Raw genomic sequence first — 10,190 nt, forward strand, 5'->3', positions numbered from 1 at the left:
GGCATGCTAGCTTGGCATTTTTTTCCCCCTAATATTTTATTATTTATATTTTTTCCTACATCTTGTCCGTGTTCATTGGTATTACAGACATAAATCTGATTGTGTAAGCAAAAAGTTCTGAAGGTTTGATAGGGAACTTACGTCTACTCCCAGCAAGTATATGTTTCGCCACCAGAGAAGGGTCTTGATCTACTGTAGTGGCTCGTTACAGCAGCAAACGTGGGTCTTCTGTATGTTGTCATCCTGACAGAAAAATACATTAAACATGTACCAATGAACCAGATCCAATCTTGAGAAATAAAACAAAGGAAATAAAAAAAAGGAAGAACTGAGCGCAAAAGAAAAAGAAAAAAAATTATCAAATAAATAAATTAATACAAATAAATCAATATTTAATAAGATAAATAAAAAGGATAATAAGAAACAAATGATTGTGGAGAATAAATTGTCAAATATAAGTGATAAGAAATTGGTCAGAATTTGTGCGTCATTCAGTTGTGTAGCATAGCATCCTTATTAGGTACATTTTTATGACATTAAGTAAAACCAGGACTGTTTCAGAATCAAATGCTGCCATTACTCCGTATCATTCTTAAAGTAATTAAAAAAGTAATTAAATTAATTAAACGTGGGGTAATATTGTGCTATGCCTCTAGATGGCACCATAAGCAGCTACCAATTGTTTATTAATGTAATTTGTGTTTATATTTTTAATAAGTTTGACCTTTTTTTGACAGAATTTAGACCGTCACAGGTCGATAAATTATATCCCATTCATGCTAGCAAGTAAAAGCCGGCTTGCTGCTTGAGGTGTGTACCGCAGGTCCTGTCTCACCTGAAGGCCCGATCTCAGCGTCTAGACAGAAATGCTTGAGTAAACCATCCTTTCACGCAAACAGGTTCACAAAGAAAACCACTTTTATTCATTCGAAACAGCTTTTGCTTTTCATTCAACTTATTAAACAACACATTTATCTGACACTCTGGCATGAGCTCATACGGTCAAAGTGCACTTGTTAACTCACTCGAACACACACACACACACACACACACACACACACACACACACACACACACACAGGAGTTGTAGGTAAAACAAATGAATATTGGCGTATTAATCAGTGTGATAAGTGCCTACACTCCTTTTTTCCCAAAAAAAGGTCAAATGTCAATCTTATCTCGAGGAAGCAGAGATGTTTAATCAGGTAAAGTGTTTAAACACGTCATGTTTTCACACCGAATTCATTGTTACAATAAAAGAGCAGGATTGAACATAAACATGAAATATTTTAATAATTTAATGATATAATATGTATATTACACTAGTAGAAAAATATTGTAGTGCTACAAGAACAGCGCTAACAAGTAGCCATCAGTTTAACATATAACATTATACCTAATTATACTACAGAATAGTCAAATATTTGATATTATATTAAAATATGCATACCTAACTTCAAAAAAAGATGTGCAAAATGTAAATAAGAACAGAATGCAATGTTTTGCAAATATCATAAATCCATATTCTATTCACAATGAAACAACAACAACAAAAAAACTAAACATAAAATATGTTTAAACTGAGAATTTATACCATCAAGGAAAAAATAAGGTAATTTCAAATTTAATGGCTGAAACATGTCTCAGAAATATTTGGACAGGGCCACGTTTCCCACTGTGTAGCATCCTTCTTCTGTACTTTTACATCTGGGACCTGAGGAGACCAGTTGCTGAAAATGTTTGAAAGGAATGTTGTCCCATGTGTGCCTGATACAGGACTGTAACTGCCCAACAGTTCTGGGTTTCCTTTGTTATGTTTTTCTTTTCATGATGTACCAGATGTTTTCAAATGGTGAAAGGACTAGACTGCAGTCAAGCCAGTTCAGCACCCAGACTCTTCTAATATGAAGTCATGCTATTGTAGTAGATGCAGTATGCAGTTAGCATTGTCTTGCTCAAATATGCAAGGCCTTTACCCATTTTTTGCTCTCAAACCTGTACATAGCTTTCAGCATTGATGTCTCTTTTCCAAATATACAAGCTGCCCATTACACAGGCACTAAGGCATTCCTATACCATCAGAGATGCAGCTGTTTAAACTGAGCACTGATAACAAGCCAGATGGTCCCTCTCCTCTTTAGTCTGGAGGACGTGATGTCCACGGTTTCCAAAAAGAAATTAAAATTTCGATTCGTCTGACCACATAAATGTATTTCACTTTGTCTCAATACATTTTAAACAAGCTTTGGCCCAGAGAGGATGGTGTCATTTCTGGGTCATGTTCACGCATACCTTTTTCTTAGCATGATAGTGATTTAACCAGAAACGCCACCTGTAACCACATAGACACACATATTAGACATTCAAAAATATGAAAAAAATTAAATAAAACTAATTAAGTGGATAACAAAAAAACTACAATTAGAATACAGAAAATGAATTGTTTTATAAAAAAATATATATTTTTTAATATTTCTTTATTTATAATTAATATATATATATTTTCGATTAAATAAAGTCAGCAGTGAAAAAGATAAAAACAGTATATTTTATACATAAATTAATTTATCTTAAAGCATAAAAATCTAAGGTATACATACAGTAGCTGAAAGTCTATAACACATAGCAAGCAGTACACACGGTGTGTGTGTGTGTGTGTGTGTGTGTGTGTGTGTGTGTGTGTGTGTGTGTGTGTGTGTGTGTGTGCGCTACTTTAAATATTCTTTTAAAAATATAAGTATTCTAAAACATTCTGTCAAAATTTGATTAATAGCCACTTACTAGACGTCAGTGTGTCATGGTGTGTGTCGTGTGCAAATAAGAAAGAACGCTCTTGTTACTGAAACTGCTGGACAAATAAAGCTAAGAAACGCCTCAGCGCTAGCGGATGCCGACACAGCGTGGTCCGAACGCACGTCCCTGACACCGTCCAGTGATCAAACTGAGCGTCACAGTCTTGCCTTGACCTCGTCAACACACACTGACAAACTGTCAACACACCCACACATCACCCTGTCTATTGATCTAGACCTAGCAGGGCCAGCTAGCGTCACCGCCTGACACCTAGTTTAGCATCCCTGCTAACAGGAAGTGGGACTTTGTGGGAAATGTAACACCTCAGCGAAAATCTGACTGTCGAGGGTCAAAGTGCTGGTCTTCTGAAAATGATTAGCAAGTAGATGAAGGAGAGGAGGGAAGAAAAGAAAACACTCAATAAATATATAATATTCTGTCAGGATTTAGCATTAAAGAAGATTAGCAACAAAAAAAAAAGCTAAGGTGAAAATAAATAGGAAATGTAATAAAGAAACTCTGGAAAAATGGAAAATGACTAAATGACTAAAACAATGGAAAAATATTGAATAATGAATAATAAATTAATAACTTCCTGAGCAAAATGCTAATTGTAATGCAATTACCTAAAGGTGAAAGAGTACAGGCAGGAAAAAAAGAGAACAAATGCTTTGTTGGTGTCAAGAGTATTGGCCTCCTGCAAAACTGGTGCTATGGTGACTTTTCTGTAAGGAAGGAGTCTTCAGTGTCAGTGCTTTTTTACAGTCTGAGGTAAAGTCATGACTTTTTTTTTTTATGTCTACAAGACAGAGAACTTTGTTTTGATTTTCGTTCTACTTCTGCCCCTATTCCCCTCTTGTCGTTGTGGCTTGTTACCTGGTTGTGTTCACCTGTTTCGTGTCTTTGATCAGGTAGCCTCTATCGCGTAAGTGTTGGCAGTGAAGTCGTTTGTTTTATTTCTTCGTTTTGAGGTGATGTGTCTCATTACTCCTTCGTTTTTTTTTCTGAAGTTTCCCTATTAGTGCTAGCTTTAGACATACTTTATTGATCCTGTGAGGGAAATTAGTGTTCCAGTGTTTAAGTAAACACCAAGTACTTGTAGATGTCCACAACCACATCCTCCTCACCCATGATGGGTTTAATCATAGTTTTAACCTTCCTTAAGTTCTCAACCATCTCCTTGGTTTTAACGATGTTCAGGAGCAGATAGTTCCTGGTGCACCACTCCACAAAGCTGTCCAGAAGTCCTCTGTACTCTGACTTCTGTCCATCCCTAATACGCCCCACCACTGCAGAGTCATTAGAGAACTTTTGCAGGTAGCAGAGTTGTATTGGAAATCCGAGGTGTACATAGTGAACAGGAATGGACAAAGTACAGTCCCCTGAGGTGCTCCTGTGTTACTGACCACAATATCAGACAGTGAATTACCCAACCTTACAAACTGGGGCTTATCTAACAGATGGTCATAGCTGAGGACACAAGGACACATGGAGGTGCTGACACCCATCCTGAGCAGTTTCTCACTCAGTAGAAATGGTTGTATTGTATTAAAGGCACTGGAGAAATAAAAAAAATATATATCCTCACAATACCACTACATGCATCCAAGAAAGAGTGAGCACACTGCAACAGGTGGATCACCGCATCATCCACGCCCACATGAGACTGGTAGGCAAATTGTAGTGGGTCCAGAGAAGGTTTAACCAGTGGCCTAATTCGTTTAGGCCAGATTAGCTTTCTTAGGTACCGGTACTACACACAATGTTTTATATACCATAGTGCAGGTATTTTTTCCTACATCAGACTCAGGTTAAAGATACAGTATATTGCAGGATACTAGACAACTGAGCAACAGAAGACTTTAGAATCCTGGGGTTAATACTATCAGGGCCTGCAGCCTTGTTTTGGTTAAGTTTTTCCAGCTGCCTTCTCACCTGGCTAGCTGTCACCATCAGTGAGGGTGGTGTGCTGGTTTCAGGGGAGGATTGTACTGGGGGTTGTGAGCAGGGGTGCACAGGAGTTGCTGATGATGGTGATGTGGGTGTTGATTAGAGGGTGTGAAGACTGGCCCTGTGTGGAACGGCTACACAGGGCCAGTGCTACTACAACAACTGTACAAATTCATATTGTGGCAAGAAACACTCATTTAAGGAAAGAGAAAAGATCCATCATTACCAATTAATAACCAATTTACATATATGCTTAAAGTGGCAGACATATTTCAAAATTGACTGTTCAGAGGGAAGTGTGTAAGTCAGGATTCATGGTCGAACCAGTCATTTGGAAAAACAACACGCAAAAGAGGCCTGCTTGGGCTAAGAAACATAAGAAATGGACTATAGATCAATGGAAAGCTGTCCTTTGGTCAAGATTTCTGGTTCTAAACACCATGGTTTTTGTTACACGTATTCTACAGAGGGTGAACATATGGTTCCTGAACATGTGGTTCCTACTGTGGAGCATGGAGGTGTGATAGTCTGAAGGTGCTTTGCTGGTGCTCCTGCAAGAAGATAAAAAAGCAAGGTTTTTTATGGATTTCAAATCGTTTCATCCGGTCATGGCCTTGTCACACCTAGCAGGAGTCATTCTGGGTCAGCAGACAGTCGGTGAGAGAGAGAGAGAGAAAGCGAGGGAGAAATAAGGGAGGTGTTAAGTGATTCACAGCTTCACTTCACAGTGGTTTTAACATTCATATGTGAATTCAGTTGAGAAATGGAAAAGAGCAAACACTTCTCCAGTGGGTTCAGCAGGGAATTAAGAGAGAAATCTATTTCACCAAAAGAAAAAATGCTGGCTTTTTATCCTATAAATCATTTAGATGAGTACCATTAGGTAAACCTGGGCAACTGGTGACTCAACTCATCTGACCCCAAACCAGCTCTGATCAGTCAAGGCCTGGACTCCAGAAGACCTCTAGGGTGTGCTGTGGTATCTGGCACCAAGACATTAGCAGCACATCTTTCATGTTCTGTAAATTGTAAAGTGGGACCTGTATGGATTGGACTTGTTTGTCCAAGTGCTCAGTTGGATTTGGATCTGGGAATTTTAGAGGCCAAAATCAACCCCTTGAACTCTGTCATGACCCTCAAACCATTTCTGAACAAGTGTCATCAAGCATTATCCAGCTGAAAGAGGTCACTGCCGTTAGGGAATACCATTTGCCATGTACTTGGCCTGCAACAATGTTTAGGTAGGTGGTATGTGTCAAAGTAACATCTATGTGAATGCCAGGACCTAAAATTTCCCAGCAGAACATCAGACGGCCTTTGCCAGCTCACCAGGTCACCTTTTTCCATCGCTCTCTGGTCTAGTTCTTATGCTCACATGCCTTTGTGGTGGACGGGGCACTTTGTATGGACACACTGACTGCACTGCTTCTATCTAACCCCATATGAAGCAAGATTTAAGCATTATGTTTTCAGAAGTTTGTGAGAGAAAGCATATGCGGAAGACAGATCTAGCGGAGTTCTGTGGAGATATCCAGGTCTTACCTAGTGCCAGAAAGTCTGTAATGAAATCAGCCATTCTGCCAGGTTCCAGAACGTGCCAAACACTGCTGTTTGAGATTGAGACAACAGAGGAGGGTCATTGAGGTTACTGATGATTCTATCTCCTGTTTGTGGATGAGAGCTTCTGAGTCTATGAGATGTGATAAAAATGGTAGGTATTGAGGCTGTAGTCTAGTCAGCATTATTACTAAGCGTGAAAGTATATATATATATATATAGCCCTAAAGCACAACATGCACTTTCTTTAAGGAGACTAAATCTACTAGTGTCAAGAATCTACATCAGCAAGACAAGACAAGAAAATGATCATTCAGTCATTGAAAGTTGAAGTGTCGGAAGCAGGAAAATCTGCAGGATCCAAAGGACATAATGTGATGTCTACATAATTGGGTCAGAGCGTCCCCAAACGTGATCTGAGGGGCGTTCCTGAAATGCAGTGCATAGAACCGACCAAAAGTGGACAACTGGTGAACCGGTAGGGTTCATGCTTTGGGGGTGCTCTTTCTCAGTCATGTAAACATCACATCTTGGTCAATGGATACTGCAGATTTTCCAGCTTCCAACACTTTAACTTCAAGAACCGAATGATCACTTGATACCTAATAAACATCATCTATTAAAGGTTTACCGGTAAGAAACTAATCAACATTACCGATTTTACCCGTCAGTAACTGTTTTAATGTTATGGCTGAACAGGGTACAATCAGGTGGCAAGAATAAGATGATGGATGAACAGAATGAAAGTACAAACAGATAGACGAAGATGAATAGACATACAAAGTGATAGATGGGTGGACCAGACTGGATGGATAGACAGAGATGCTATGCAGGGTATGGTTGGACTGATAAAAAAAGACAGATCAATGGAGGAACCTGGTGGATGGACAAAATGCTGCATGTATAGATGTTGACGAGTGAAGAATGGAGGAACTAAATGTAGAATGGGATGTTCAAAAGTCATAAATAAATGTATCTATAATAAAATAAATGATTTTAACCTTTATTATTTCTTCGCAAGATTTTTTAGTTAAAACCTAAAACAGGAAAAAGGAAAAAAAAACAACTACTTATGTTTATCTTCCAAAATTAATTCCAGACTTTTTTTTTTAACTTCTCTGTAGAATCACTATATTCTCATCTACGGAGAAATATTCAGTGACTAGGGAATTATTTTGTCCATCCTTCCTCTGAATGCTACTTTTGTTTTGGAGTGTTCTTCGTATTCACAGTATTTATTTTAGGCAGCAGACTCAACAGCGCTTGGACCTTTCGGATCCAGGTGTATCGAGTTTTGAGGACTACACACAGGCGAACTCTATTCGACAAATGACTTCACGTCTTACACATGTCCAGATAAATATGAATCAATTTGCAGAGATTTGCTGTCACAATGATGTTAAAGTGCAATGTTTTCGCTTAAACTGAATCCGTGGTGCTGGTGGAAAACGATCGGATAGGGAGTCTACACTTTTGTGAGATTTATGAGTACTCCTTTGAGTCCGTGGTCCTTCCCGGTTCCCGATTTCTGGAATGCCGTTGGCGTCTCACACTTGATTAGTTGGAAACAAATCAGAGGTGCAACAGTTTCTGTAGCACCACATCTGTGTGTTTAAGCAAACCAGACCTAAAATTACAGACCAAAACCACTGTTTACTCATATCACCATGGAAACAGACAGGTAGATATAGAGCCAGATGGATGCTTCATTAATCCAGGAAGGGAAAATCACAGTCATGCAGCCAATAGCGGTTAAAGACGTAACACTTCGTCTAGCCAAATTAAGCTCAACCACACAGCAAAAAACAAGTAACAATTTTACCGATCCCTTGCATCCTGCTTACTCATTTGTCAGTTCAATTTGGATGGGGGCGGAGCTTCCAGGGAGTCTCAAGAAATATCTGTGATGCCACAAATGTCGATCAGCTCAACTTTTATACTTATATATATATATATATATCACCACAAATGATCATAGAACCATAAAGGGATAAGGCGGGGCTTCCAGAGGGGGTCAATAAATATCCATGATGCTGATCGGTGAAAGTCGATCGGTTCAACTTTCTTACTTATTATAAAAATACATAAAAAAACTCGTTTGGCACATTTAAATTATGTTCAAGAAATGGCTTTTGCTCGTTCGCAAAATGCAAAAAACGTGGCCACAAATTAACGTGAAGGGATGGGAGGGGCTTCCAGGATACAACAGTAAATATCGCTGATGTTGCAAATGTTGATTGGCCCAGCTTTCATATGCGTTAGGAAAAACATTTGCCACGTTTAGATTATGTTCTAGAAACGATACCATTGAATTTAACCACAGACACGCCCACAACAAACCATACAGGGTGTTTTGGCGTCACCTACATTTACAGCATTTGGCGTAATTATCCAGAGCGACTTCCAACTGAGAATTGCTCAAGGGCCCAGCAGTGGCAGCTTGGGGGTGCTGGGATTTTAACTCGTCACCACTAAACTACCCTCCTCCGATAGTTACTTTATATATAGGGGACCTCGTTTCCTATCCAAAAAGATATCAGAGAAAAAAAAACAAAGTCATTAATCACCTCAGTTCATGTGATAAATTTGATTGTTTGCCAGTTTTAATCCAGTTACAGTTACCTATACCTATAGCCTGTCTAATACAAAATAACAGACTTTGCCAGGTCAAAGAGAACCTGCTGACAGTGGGGACTCCTTCTTTACATGCTAAATAAACATCCTACGGGAACGAGTATACATCCGAAAGTACGTCCACCCAGAGAGGGATTGTGCGTCCAGCACTCTTCTGGATCCACTTCAGTGCACCTCATGGCTCCGCTGCTTGATTTGTTTTATTGCTGGAAAATGTGGCACGCTGTTGGCAGACGCTGCTTTTTTCCCCCTCAATTGGCTGGCAGACGACGCGGGAAAGCATAAAAAAAATGTCTATACAAATCCCAAAAGGAATGAGATCGAGGTCCATCATAATGCCTGGTTCCTGGAACTCATGTCCACTTTCGTGAGTCAGAGAGATGGACAAGATCTTGTTCATTGCTATTATTATCTCTAGGAGTATGAATGAATGAATTCACTAGCACAGCATCTCACAACATCTCAGTCTAGGTGCTTCTTTGTATGACTGTTTATTAAGCTTTAATATCATGTTAGCATCAGGGCCTTATATGTGGCAGATCATCAAATCCATAGCATTTAAATGACTGTATAAGACATAAGACAAAAAAGATGTACATGCTCCTTTGTCAGTTTTGGATATTTCCCTCAATATTAGTGTTTGTTCCCCCCGTAAAATAGCGCTAATCGATAAATAATTGCTAGCAAGAATATGAAAGCGATGTTTAGCTAGAGATTTGAGGGGTACTCGAATACCGTTGGATGTCGAGGTCATGTTTGCTGTGAACTCACTCAGACGGGCCGTGTAGTCCAGACAGTAAGGGACGTGTGCCTCGAGTGGCCTTTGAACCAGTAAATAAACAAGCGAACAGGTCTGTCATTCTCAGAGAAGTGAATCAGAGGCAAACACACACACACACACACACACACACACACACACAGACACACAGGCAGTGACTAACACAGCCTAGACAGGTGAACTCATCAAGGTGGAAATCATATAATAAGACAAATTGCTTCTAGGAAAGACCTGTGTGTGTTTTGTAGTGGCTCACACACACACGAACACACACTAGCATGAATACATCTGCTCATACTCAGTGTTTTCTCAGTCTGTAGCCTCCCGTCTCTTTTTTCACAATCCATCTCTTTCAAACATTTTGCGAACGTTTCTTTTTTTTTGGTCGAGGTTAATAACCAAACAAAACGTCTCGCTAAGAGCTCCGCTCCGTATGAAACTGAATTTGTTTAGAGTTCGATATTAGGCCCGAATGACA

The 10,190-nt window shown here is 39.4% G+C and overlaps 1 protein-coding gene across 3 annotated transcripts in view; it reads right to left on the reverse strand.

The window, feature by feature from the left end:
* Positions 1 to 10,190, reverse strand: part of cpo (carboxypeptidase O) — a 60,888-nt gene that overhangs the window by 22,443 nt on the left and 28,255 nt on the right. Inside the window, exon 3 of one of the 3 annotated variants that reach the window (XM_083522567.1) lies at positions 142 to 243. The exons of the other annotated variants lie outside the window; for them this stretch is intronic. The gene's annotated coding sequence lies outside the window, so the exon portion shown is untranslated. The remainder of the gene's footprint in view (positions 1 to 141; positions 244 to 10,190) is intronic. 3 annotated transcript variants of the gene reach the window in all.

The sequence above is a fragment of the Silurus aristotelis genome, assembly GCF_946808225.1.
Source record: "Silurus aristotelis genome assembly, chromosome: 20".
Taxonomy (NCBI): domain Eukaryota; kingdom Metazoa; phylum Chordata; class Actinopteri; order Siluriformes; family Siluridae; genus Silurus; species Silurus aristotelis.